Genomic DNA, 14,061 nt, shown 5'->3' on the forward strand with positions numbered 1-14,061 from the left:
ACAAACGAAAAATTGAAAAACTAAAACGCACAAAATGAATTTAAAACTAAAACAAACGAAAAACAAAAAAAAATCAAAAAACTAAAACAAACAAAATGAATTTAAAACTGAAACAAAAGAAAAACGAAAAATCAAAAAAACTAAAACAATAACGAAAATAATATGAAAAAAAACGCGGATTATATATTTAAAAACGCGAAACACATATCAAAAACCGCGAGAAAAACGTCATACACCAAAAACCGCGAAACGCAACGAAAAACATGCAAAAAATAAATATTCAAAAACTTACCTCGCGGGCAAAGTGCTCCTGGCACGCTCCTTGGCAGGTGACTTTCACCATTTTTAAAAATTGTTGAAATAAAAACACAAAAAAAAAACACTAAAACTTGAAGAACACTGTGGTCTTCGGGATGTCGGTGGTGAAAGAGGGCGAGTAGTGGAACCTCACGGTTTATATAACTTTTGCCCCACTATTCGCCCTCAACCCTCTAAACCGTAAGTTAGAGGGAGATGGGGGTAAGGATATATGCGGGAAAGACGAGGAAAAAGTCAAAATTGTTCTCTAAACCCTCTAAACAACGAGAAGGAAAGAGACAATAAACGAAAGCCTACAGGACGCCGACGAAGAAGAAGCGAGAGAGAAATTTCTCCTAGCTTCTACGTGAAAAAAAAGGGCTGGCGACAGGAGAGGGAATATTGGGTCTTGCCTAGCAATAAAAAAAAAGTCAAGACTCACAGGTAATGCAATAAAATGTATGACTTTTATTTCAGGTATTCAAAAAAATACAGACATGTTTAATGAATTTTTAACCCGAACGGTTACTGGGTGATAACGGGGTGAAATCAAGACTCTGGATGACCAATCCTTCATCATCATCATCCCCGCTTTGATCCAATTGCATCGCAATTTGATCAAGCTCTTTTTGGCGCTGCGTTGGAGCCCATCGCCCTTCGTAATCGTCCTCGCGATTCCTTTGTTCTAGATTCGCGCCCAACGCGACTAGAACGGCCTCGATTTCCTCGATAGATTTTCGCGGTTCTGAAACAAAAAAACAATACAAGATTAGCTTAAGTCAATCTAATCTAAAAATTCGTATGATTGATTGATTAAGTACTTACTTGTAGGGGTTGAGGCCGCGAAGTTCAATGGTCCAAGCTGAGCATCTTCACCCTCGCGTTCCAGGATTAAATTAATTACCGATGGAGTGCTGGGAATGATCTCGATCGATGAATCCAATTCCATCATGGGCTCAGGGATGATATCCTTCGATGTGTTGTCCTTGGATCGATTTTTTTCTGATTCGCGAGCTCTAAATTGTCTTTGTTTTTCCTTAGCTAGTTCGCGACGTTTTTCGCGAGCGATAAAGTCGGCCTTCTTTTTTTCCGCGAGTTTTAAACGTTTTTCGCGAGCCTGTATTTTTTTCAGATCCTTTTTCTTATCAATGTAGTTCACTTGATTGAATAAATCAAGATCTTTTTCTAACATATTAATCCATAACTTTTTTTCTTCTGTACTCACTTGCATGATTTCACTTGTTTTTTTATTATTGACTTTCAGGATTTTAGAGCCACTTTGAGTGCTACCGGCTGATTTATGGCCCAATCGTCTGGTTGAGTTTTTTTTCTTCATCTTTTCAACCGTTTGGAGGTCAAAGTCAATATTTATGACAGGGGCTGTCTTGGAAATTTCACGTCGTTGGAGTTTCACTTTTTTCACTATTTTTTCAATTGATCTTTTCTCATCACTGTTATATTGCACTACACGATCACTAATTATCTTAATTCCGTTTTGATTGGCCTTGTTTCCACCATATTTAGATTTTTTAGGTTTAAAAGTTCCAGGCTGATAACCTGATTGATAACTGGATTTTGGAGATGAGTTCATTTGACTTGATGTCATTTTGACGTAAAAAACGTAAATGCAGTAAAATGATCTCACTGGGGTCCTTGATGCATCCCTAGTTTAGAGGAGGAGGGGCTAAGTTTTCCACACTTTTTTGAAGATTTGCCCTTGGTGGGGGGTCCTTTGCATACCTGATGGGGGCGTATGCTCGAGTTTTCCTTTTTTTCGCCCCCCCCCCACTTGTTTTGCATTTGTTGGCTATTGAAAGGAAAGGTCAATGATTGGCCCATTTCCTTTCTTGTAGACCAATGTCTCCTCCCCCGCAGGGAGATAATATTCTTCCTCACACGCCCTAAAAAAGTAGTACCAATAGAGTTTTTCCCCCACTCCTGCTTTGCATAATCTTGTGTGTTCTATGCAGTCGAAAAAACCATTTGACTTCGACATTTTATATAATAATACATCACTATTATGCACAATTGCTTTAGTAACCACAGCCAAAGTTTTTGCATTTTTCGCATATTTCCTTTCATTTAATAAATTCGCGATTGCAATGCTTCTCAGTGATGGAGGATTATATCTCATTTGAAAATTTGATTCGATTTCTCTATTAGATTCTGCAGGTTCTTCATTGTAACATACTTTAAAAGTCGTACACATGTCTATGCTCTCATCTTGAGAGTGTAATTTATCCCTGCGATATCTGATATGGATTTTATTCCATATTTCACCGAGGAATTTATATTTACATACGCAAGAAGGATCAACAAGGAAATCTTCCACTTCACATTCCAATCCTGACCCTATCGCGATTTTCCGCGCTTTTGCTGGAATGCACATGTCATCACTGTCTAGGTAATCATCATCGGTATATTTATCAACACATACGCGTACTCTTTTCTGGCGAAATTGAGGCTTTTGTCGTCCCTCATACGATTCGCGACCCGCGAGATATTTTTTAAGGGACTCTAAAGCATAACTTTCAAAGTTTTTAGACATTTTTACTATTGCAATGCCTTTTAACGAATGACAACAAACGCGTCATTCGATTTAACAAAAAAAATCGGTATAGGAAGGTTCCATGGTAAGAGTGGGGGGTACCGCGCAACATACAAAAACCGCGAAAGTGGGGCGCATGTGTGACGCCGCCGCCGCAGAACTCCCTGCGGTGGGGGATAATGTGTGACGGTTATAGGTCTGTCATGCGTATAGTGGGGGATTCTGCCCCCTCCACTCTCATACGTAGCGCTATAAAACGCGGGTGCTCGCGGTGGATTTGATTCAGTCGTCCTGATTTCATCCATTCGTTTTTTCAACATGGAGAGCAACAAACAAAAGGGATTCAGTGATGCTGAACAGCATGTGGTCTTGTCTCAAGTTATATCTTTGAATAGATCAGAGACAAAACAAATTCGTGTCGGCTTAAAAGTTACGTGTTTCGGTCAATTCGTCCCGGTTGTGCAATTTATGGGCGTACGCCCGAAACGCGCCATATTGTCAATGACACGAGAAGAATGGACCCTTTTTTTCAACGATTTGGATGCTGTAACCGATTACTTTGACCCTGAGAAGTTCCACCCAAAGATCAACCACAATCTACCTGCAAAGGAATTTGGGGCCATAAACGTGAAATTCCACCGCAGTTTTGAAAATCCCTGCGTGACCTTTGTTCGCAATGATGATGCAAATCCGACTCCCATAATGATGATGGGGCAGAGCATCATTACATTGAAAAACAAGGCTGCATGGATTAATCAGTGGCTGGATTTCTTGGAGACATTGCCTCTCAAGGAATATAAGGAATCGCTTGTACAATCAATTAAAGGAATTGCTATGAATTATATGGAATACAATAGAATGCCTGCCACGGAGGATCTTCATCATCGCATACGCGTAAATTTCGAGGAAATTTATCTCATGGCTCGCGATGATCTCCGACGTACAATACCCCACGAAAATCTCGGGTATTTGTACCAATTATTTGGAGAATTATTCCATAATTGTTTTAGTTATTTAGATAAATTCGCGGGAGGGGCTTACAGAATGCCCTCATATTGAAAAAACCATACACATATGATTTTATGTAACTGATTTTGTAAAATGGAACCTACGATTTTATGAAATATAAAAAAAGATAAAATATAATCCCTGTGTTGACTTATTTATTACAAAAACCCTCAACATCTTTTCAGGTATAAAAAAGACGGAAGGCAAAAAACATTTTTGATCTTTAAATAAAAAAAAAAACCTTTTAAAAGGAAACAACATGCAATAAAAGAGAGAGAGAGAGAAAAACATAGTCAAAAAAAAAGGAGACATCGTTGAGAATTTTTCCAACGGTCTTCCATAGAAAGGGAAAATTTATTACCCTAAAAAACCTGTAAAAAAAAAAATCATCCATTTACTGCGCCATTCATGCCAGGGCATTGCGCAATCCTCCATCTAAAAAAAAATAATGGGCCCAGTTTCCCTTAACACGTGAACGACATTCCATTGCATAACAATGGAATGCTTTCAGGCGTTTTGGGACCTGCCCGCATTCCTTCGTCACCCACCCACCACCCACTTCCTGTCGAACAATGACATTTTTTGGGGACCCTCACCCCAGGGGGCCCTAGAGCGGCGACGTCCTCCTCAAAGGACAATGGGGAAAACGTGTTCGGACACGTCTGGAAAAAGGGGGGAAGGGGGGCGATTCCTGGAAGAAAATTCGCCAATCGTGCCCACTTACTACTTTTATCTTTTACTATGAAAAATTTTCTGATATGAATGAAGTTATCTCGAGAACCGTTGATCGCACCTGGAAAATTCCGGTGCCATCGGCTTCAGCTCGTCGAAATACACCTAGTAAGAAAGTTTGAAACAGCTGTGAACCTTCGCGGGTGAGTTACATCCAAGTTTAGCTATTACTATGAAAAATTTTCTGATATGAATGAAGTTATCTCGAGAACCGTTGATCGCACATCTAAAATTTTGGTTCCATCGCCTTCAGCTCGTCGAAATACCCCCGGAAGGCAATTTTCAAACGGCTGCATTGAGTTGTCGGGGAAATAATTGCAGTCTTATCCGTCCTAGTGAAAATCGTGCGTTTCGGGAGCTGAAAAACACTTTTTTGACAAAAAATTTTTTGAAATCTTGCATTTTGCCGCTGTACGACACCGTCGATGGCTGCATGGCATCATTTTGTAGTACCGCACGCATTTTTTATACCGATCTGACGCTGTTTTTTGATCCACATCTTTCGCCCTATGGTCGAAGTTCTCTGAAGAACCGGTGATCGCACCTGAAAAATTCCTGTTTCATCTGCTTCAGTAGGACGAAATATACCTAGTAAGATGTTTAGCAACGGCTGTCAATTGTTGCGGGTCAGTTACAGCCAACTTTATCTTTTACTATGAAAAATTTTCTGATATGAATGATGTTATCTCGAGAACCGTTGATCGCACCTGTAAATTCCGGTGCCATCGGCTTCAGCTCGTCGAAATACACCTAGTAAGTAAGTTCGAAACAGCTGTGAACTGTTGTGGGTGAGTTAGATCCAAGTTTAGCGATTACAATGAACAATTTTCTGATATGAATGAAGTTATCTCGAGAACCGTTGATCGCACCTGGAAAATTCCGGTGCCATCGGCTTCAGCTCGTCGAAATACACCTAGTAAGAAAGTTTGAAACAGCTGTGAATTTTCGCGGGTGAGTTACATCCAAGTTTATCTTTTACTATGAAAAATTTTCTGATATGAATGAAGTTATCTCGAGAACCGTTGATCGCACCTGGAAAATTCCGGTGCCATCGGCTTCAGCTCGTCGAAATACCCCCGGAAGGCAATTTACAAACGGCTGCATTGAGTTGTCGGGGAAATAATTGCAGTCTTATCCGTCCTAGTGAAAATCGTGCGTTTCGGGAGCTGAAAAACACTTTTTTGACAAAAAATTTTTTGAAATCTTGCATTTTGCCGCTGTACGACACCGTCGATGGCTGCATGGCATCATTTTGTAGTACCGCACGCATTTTTTATACCGATCTGACGCTGTTTTTTGATCCACATCTTTCGCCCTATGGTCGAAGTTCTCTGAAGAACCGGTGATCGCACCTGAAAAATTCCTGTTTCATCTGCTTCAGTAGGACGAAATATACCTAGTAAGATGTTTAGCAACGGCTGTCAACTGTTGCGGGTCAGTTACAGCCAACTTTATCTTTTACTATGAAAAATTTTCTGATATGAATGAAGTTATCTCGAGAACCGTTGATCGCACCTGGAAAATTCCGGTGCCATCGGCTTCAGCTCGTCGAAATACACCTAGTAAGTAAGTTTGAAACAGCTGTGAACTGTTGTTTGTGAGTTAGATCCAAGTTTAGCGATTACAATGAAAAATTTTCTGATCTGAATGAAGTTATCTCGAGAACCGTTGATCGCACCTGAAAATTCCGGTGCCATCGGCTTCAGCTCGTCGAAATACCCCCGGAAGGCAATTTTCAAACGGCTGCATTGAGTTGTCGGGGAAATAATTGCAGTCTTATCCGTCCTAGTGAAAATCGTGCGTTTCGGGAGCTGAAAAACACTTTTTTGACAAAAAATTTTTTGAAATCTTGCATTTTGCCGCTGTACGACACCGTCGATGGCTGCATGGCATCATTTTGTAGTACCGCACGCATTTTTTATACCGATCTGACGCTGTTTTTTGATCTACATCTTTCGCCCTATGGTCGAAGTTCTCTGAAGAACCGGTGATCGCACTTCAAAAATTCCTGTTTCATCTGCTTCAGTAGGACGAAATATACCTAGTAAGATGTTTAGCAACGGCTGTCAACTGTTGCGGGTCAGTTACAGCCAACTTTATCTTTTACTATGAAAAATTTTCTGATATGAATGAAGTTATCTCGAGAACCGTTGATCGCACCTGGAAAATTCCGGTGCCATCGGCTTCAGCTCGTCGAAATACACCTAGTAAGAAAGTTTGAAACAGCTGTGAACCGTCGCGGGTCAGTTACAGCCAACTTTATCTTTTACTATGAAAAATTTTCTGATATGAATGAAGTTATCTCGAGAACCGTTGATCGCACCTGGAAAATTCCGGTGCCATCGGCTTCAGCTCGTCGGAATACACCTAGTAAGTAAGTTTGAAACAGCTGTGAACTGTTGTGGGTGAGTTAGATCCAAGTTTAGCGATTACAATGAAAAATTTTCTGATATGAATGAAGTTATCTCGAGAACCGTTGATCGCACCTGGAAAATTCCGGTGCCATCGGCTTCAGCTCGTCGAAATACACCTAGTAAGTAAGTTTGAAACAGCTGTGAACTGTTGTGGGTGAGTTAGATCCAAGTTTAGCGATTACAATGGAAAATTTTCTGATATGAATGAAGTTATCTCGAGAACCGTTGATCGCACCTGGAAAATTCCGGTGCCATCGGCTTCAGCTCGTCGAAATACACCTAGTAAGTAAGTTTGAAACAGCTGTGAACTGTTGTGGGTGAGTTAGATCCAAGTTTAGCGATTACAATGAACAATTTTCTGATATGAATGAAGTTATCTCGAGAACCGTTGATCGCACCTGAAAATTCCGGTGCCATCGGCTTCAGCTCGTCGAAATACCCCCGGAAGGCAATTTTCAAACGGCTGCATTGAGTTGTCGGGGAAATAATTGCAGTCTTATCCGTCCTAGTGAAAATCGTGCGTTTCGGGAGCTGAAAAACACTTTTTTGACAAAAAATTTTTTGAAATCTTGCATTTTGCCGCTGTACGACACCGTCGATGGCTGCATGGCATCATTTTGTAGTACCGCACGCATTTTTTATACCGATCTGACGCTGTTTTTTGAGCTACATCTTTCGCCCTATGGTCGAAGTTCTCTGAAGAACCGGTGATCGCACTTCAAAAATTCCTGTTTCATCTGCTTCAGTAGGACGAAATATACCTAGTAAGATGTTTAGCAACGGCTGTCAACTGTTGCGGGTCAGTTACAGCCAACTTTATCTTTTACTATGAAAAATTTTCTGATATGAATGAAGTTATCTCGAGAACCGTTGATCGCACCTGGAAAATTCCGGTGCCATCGGCTTCAGCTCGTCGAAATACACCTAGTAAGTAAGTTTGAAACAGCTGTGAACTGTTGTGGGTGAGTTAGATCCAAGTTTAGCGATTACAATGAAAAATTTTCTGATATGAATGAAGTTATCTCGAGAACCGTTGATCGCACCTGGAAAATTCCGGTGCCATCGGCTTCAGCTCGTCGAAATACACCTAGTAAGTAAGTTTGAAACAGCTGTGAACTGTTGTGGGTGAGTTAGATCCAAGTTTAGCGATTACAATGAAAAATTTTCTGATCTGAATGAAGTTATCTCGAGAACCGTTGATCGCACCTGAAAATTCCGGTGCCATCGGCTTCAGCTCGTCGAAATACCCCGGAAGGCAATTTTCAAACGGCTGCATTGAGTTGTCGGGGAAATAATTGCAGTCTTATCCGTCCTAGTGAAAATCGTGCGTTTCGGGAGCTGAAAAACACTTTTTTGACAAAAAATTTTTTGAAATCTTGCATTTTGCCGCTGTACGACACCGTCGATGGCTGCATGGCATCATTTTGTAGTACCGCACGCATTTTTTATACCGATCTGACGCTGTTTTTTGATCTACATCTTTCGCCCTATGGTCGAAGTTCTCTGAAGAACCGGTGATCGCACTTCAAAAATTCCTGTTTCATCTGCTTCAGTAGGACGAAATATACCTAGTAAGATGTTTAGCAACGGCTGTCAACTGTTGCGGGTCAGTTACAGCCAACTTTATCTTTTACTATGAAAAATTTTCTGATATGAATGAAGTTATCTCGAGAACCGTTGATCGCACCTGGAAAATTCCGGTGCCATCGGCTTCAGCTCGTCGAAATACCCCCGGAAGGCAATTTACAAACGGCTGCATTGAGTTGTCGGGGAAATAATTGCAGTCTTATCCGTCCTAGTGAAAATCGTGCGTTTCGGGAGCTGAAAAACACTTTTTTGACAAAAAATTTTTTGAAATCTTGCATTTTGCCACTGTACGACACCGTCGATGGCTGCATGGCATCATTTTGTAGTACCGCACGCATTTTTTATACCGATCTGACGCTGTTTTTTGATCTACATCTTTCGCCCTATGGTCGAAGTTCTCTGAAGAACCGGTGATCGCACTTCAAAAATTCCTGTTTCATCTGCTTCAGTAGGACGAAATATACCTAGTAAGATGTTTAGCAACGGCTGTCAACTGTTGCGGGTCAGTTACAGCCAACTTTATCTTTTACTATGAAAAATTTTCTGATATGAATGAAGTTATCTCGAGAACCGTTGATCGCACCTGGAAAATTCCGGTGCCATCGGCTTCAGCTCGTCGAAATACCCCCGGAAGGCAATTTACAAACGGCTGCATTGAGTTGTCGGGGAAATAATTGCAGTCTTATCCGTCCTAGTGAAAATCGTGCGTTTCGGGAGCTGAAAAACACTTTTTTGACAAAAAATTTTTTGAAATCTTGCATTTTGCCGCTGTACGACACCGTCGATGGCTGCATGGCATCATTTTGTAGTAATGCACGCATTTTTTATACCGATCTGACGCTGTTTTTTGATCCACATCTTTCGCACTATGGTCGAAGTTCTCTGAAGAACCGGTGATCGCACCTGAAAAATTCCTGTTTCATCTGCTTCAGTAGGACGAAATATACCTAGTAAGATGTTTAGTAACGGCTGTCAACTGTTGCGGGTCAGTTACAGCCAACTTTATCTTTTACTATGAAAAATTTTCTGATATGAATGAAGTTATCTCGAGAACCGTTGATCGCACCTGGAAAATTCCGGTGCCATCGGCTTCAGCTCGTCGAAATACACCTAGTAAGTAAGTTTGAAACAGCTGTGAACTGTTGTGGGTGAGTTAGATCCAAGTTTAGCGATTACAATGAAAAATTTTCTGATATGAATGAAGTTATCTCGAGAACCGTTGATCGCACCTGGAAAATTCCGGTGCCATCGGCTTCAGCTCGTCGGAATACACCTAGTAAGTAAGTTTGAAACAGCTGTGAACTGTTGTGGGTGAGTTAGATCCAAGTTTAGCGATTACAATGAAAAATTTTCTGATATGAATGAAGTTATCTCGAGAACCGTTGATCGCACCTGGAAAATTCCGGTGCCATCGGCTTCAGCTCGTCGAAATACACCTAGTAAGTAAGTTTGAAACAGCTGTGAACTGTTGTGGGTGAGTTAGATCCAAGTTTAGCGATTACAATGGAAAATTTTCTGATATGAATGAAGTTATCTCGAGAACCGTTGATCGCACCTGGAAAATTCCGGTGCCATCGGCTTCAGCTCGTCGAAATACACCTAGTAAGTAAGTTTGAAACAGCTGTGAACTGTTGTGGGTGAGTTAGATCCAAGTTTAGCGATTACAATGAACAATTTTCTGATATGAATGAAGTTATCTCGAGAACCGTTGATCGCACCTGAAAATTCCGGTGCCATCGGCTTCAGCTCGTCGAAATACCCCGGAAGGCAATTTTCAAACGGCTGCATTGAGTTGTCGGGGAAATAATTGCAGTCTTATCCGTCCTAGTGAAAATCGTGCGTTTCGGGAGCTGAAAAACACTTTTTTGACAAAAAATTTTTTGAAATCTTGCATTTTGCCGCTGTACGACACCGTCGATGGCTGCATGGCATCATTTTGTAGTACCGCACGCATTTTTTATACCGATCTGACGCTGTTTTTTGATCTACATCTTTCGCCCTATGGTCGAAGTTCTCTGAAGAACCGGTGATCGCACTTCAAAAATTCCTGTTTCATCTGCTTCAGTAGGACGAAATATACCTAGTAAGATGTTTAGCAACGGCTGTCAACTGTTGCGGGTCAGTTACAGCCAACTTTATCTTTTACTATGAAAAATTTTCTGATATGAATGAAGTTATCTCGAGAACCGTTGATCGCACCTGGAAAATTCCGGTGCCATCGGCTTCAGCTCGTCGAAATACCCCCGGAAGGCAATTTACAAACGGCTGCATTGAGTTGTCGGGGAAATAATTGCAGTCTTATCCGTCCTAGTGAAAATCGTGCGTTTCGGGAGCTGAAAAACACTTTTTTGACAAAAAATTTTTTGAAATCTTGCATTTTGCCGCTGTACGACACCGTCGATGGCTGCATGGCATCATTTTGTAGTAATGCACGCATTTTTTATACCGATCTGACGCTGTTTTTTGATCCACATCTTTCGCACTATGGTCGAAGTTCTCTGAAGAACCGGTGATCGCACCTGAAAAATTCCTGTTTCATCTGCTTCAGTAGGACGAAATATACCTAGTAAGATGTTTAGTAACGGCTGTCAACTGTTGCGGGTCAGTTACAGCCAACTTTATCTTTTACTATGAAAAATTTTCTGATATGAATGAAGTTATCTCGAGAACCGTTGATCGCACCTGGAAAATTCCGGTGCCATCGGCTTCAGCTCGTCGAAATACACCTAGTGAGTAAGTTTGAAACAGCTGTGAACTGTTGTGGGTGAGTTAGATCCAAGTTTAGCGATTACAATGAAAAATTTTCTGATATGAATGAAGTTATCTCGAGAACCGTTGATCGCACCTGGAAAATTCCGGTGCCATCGGCTTCAGCTCGTCGAAATACACCTAGTAAGTAAGTTTGAAACAGCTGTGAACTGTTGTTTGTGAGTTAGATCCAAGTTTAGCGATTACAATGAACAATTTTCTGATATGAATGAAGTTATCTCGAGAACCGTTGATCGCACCTGGAAAATTCCGGTGCCATCGGCTTCAGCTCGTCGAAATACACCTAGTACGTAAGTTTGAAACAGCTGTGAACTGTTGTGGGTGAGTTAGATCCAAGTTTAGCGATTACAATGAAAAATTTTCTGATATGAATGAAGTTATCTCGAGAACCGTTGATCGCACCTGGAAAATTCCGGTGCCATCGGCTTCAGCTCGTCGAAATACACCTAGTAAGTAAGTTTGAAACAGCTGTGAACTGTTGTGGGTGAGTTAGATCCAAGTTTAGCGATTACAATGAAAAATTTTCTGATCTGAATGAAGTTATCTCGAGAACCGTTGATCGCACCTGAAAATTCCGGTGCCATCGGCTTCAGCTCGTCGAAATACCCCGGAAGGCAATTTTCAAACGGCTGCATTGAGTTGTCGGGGAAATAATTGCAGTCTTATCCGTCCTAGTGAAAATCGTGCGTTTCGGGAGCTGAAAAACACTTTTTTGACAAAAAATTTTTTGAAATCTTGCATTTTGCCGCTGTACGACACCGTCGATGGCTGCATGGCATCATTTTGTAGTACCGCACGCATTTTTTATACCGATCTGACGCTGTTTTTTGATCTACATCTTTCGCCCTATGGTCGAAGTTCTCTGAAGAACCGGTGATCGCACTTCAAAAATTCCTGTTTCATCTGCTTCAGTAGGACGAAATATACCTAGTAAGATGTTTAGCAACGGCTGTCAACTGTTGCGGGTCAGTTACAGCCAACTTTATCTTTTACTATGAAAAATTTTCTGATATGAATGAAGTTATCTCGAGAACCGTTGATCGCACCTGGAAAATTCCGGTGCCATCGGCTTCAGCTCGTCGAAATACCCCCGGAAGGCAATTTACAAACGGCTGCATTGAGTTGTCGGGGAAATAATTGCAGTCTTATCCGTCCTAGTGAAAATCGTGCGTTTCGGGAGCTGAAAAACACTTTTTTGACAAAAAATTTTTTGAAATCTTGCATTTTGCCGCTGTACGACACCGTCGATGGCTGCATGGCATCATTTTGTAGTACCGCACGCATTTTTTATACCGATCTGACGCTGTTTTTTGATCCACATCTTTCGCACTATGGTCGAAGTTCTCTGAAGAACCGGTGATCGCACCTGAAAAATTCCTGTTTCATCTGCTTCAGTAGGACGAAATATACCTAGTAAGATGTTTAGTAACGGCTGTCAACTGTTGCGGGTCAGTTACAGCCAACTTTATCTTTTACTATGAAAAATTTTCTGATATGAATGAAGTTATCTCGAGAACCGTTGATCGCACCTGGAAAATTCCGGTGCCATCAGCTTCAGCTCGTCGAAATACACCTAGTAAGTAAGTTTGAAACAGCTGTGAACTGTTGTGGGTGAGTTAGATCCAAGTTTAGCGATTACAATGAAAAATTTTCTGATATGAATGAAGTTATCTCGAGAACCGTTGATCGCACCTGGAAAATTCCGGTGCCATCGGCTTCAGCTCGTCGAAATACACCTAGTAAGTAAGTTTGAAACAGCTGTGAACTGTTGTTTGTGAGTTAGATCCAAGTTTAGCGATTACAATGAACAATTTTCTGATATGAATGAAGTTATCTCGAGAACCGTTGATCGCACCTGGAAAATTCCGGTGCCATCGGCTTCAGCTCGTCGAAATACACCTAGTAAGAAAGTTTGAAACAGCTGTGAACCTTCGCGGGTGAGTTACATCCAAGTTTAGCTATTACTATGAAAAATTTTCTGATATGAATGAAGTTATCTCGAGAACCGTTGATGGCACCTGAAAAATACCGGTGCCATCGGCTTCAGCTCGTCGAAATACACCTAGTAAGAAAGTTTGAAACAGCTGTGAACCTTCGCGGGTCAGTTACAGCCAACTTTATCTTTTACTATGAAAAATTTTCTGATATGAATGAAGTTATCTCGAGAACCGTTGATCGCACCTGGAAAATTCCGGTGCCATCGGCTTCAGCTCGTCGAAATACACGTAGTAAGAAAGTTTGAAACAGCTGTGAACCTTCGCGGGTCAGTTACAGCCAACTTTATCTTTTACTATGAAAAATTTTCTGATATGAATGAAGTTATCTCGAGAACCGTTGATCGCACCTGGAAAATTCCGGTGCCATCGGCTTCAGCTCGTCGAAATACACCTAGTAAGTAAGTTCGAAACAGCTGTGAACTGTTGTGGGTGAGTTAGATCCAAGTTTAGCGATTACAATGAACAATTTTCTGATATGAATGAAGTTATCTCGAGAACCGTTGATCGCACCTGGAAAATTCCGGTGCCATCGGCTTCAGCTCGTCGAAATACACCTAGTAAGTAAGTTTGAAACAGCTGTGAACTGTTGTGGGTGAGTTAGATCCAAGTTTAGCGATTACAATGAAAAATTTTCTGATATGAATGAAGTTATCTCGAGAACCGTTGATCGCACCTGGAAAATTCCGGTGCCATCGGCTTCAGCTCGTCG

This window comes from Diachasmimorpha longicaudata, unplaced genomic scaffold (assembly GCF_034640455.1).
Source record: "Diachasmimorpha longicaudata isolate KC_UGA_2023 unplaced genomic scaffold, iyDiaLong2 ctg00000072.1, whole genome shotgun sequence".
Classification (NCBI taxonomy): domain Eukaryota; kingdom Metazoa; phylum Arthropoda; class Insecta; order Hymenoptera; family Braconidae; genus Diachasmimorpha; species Diachasmimorpha longicaudata.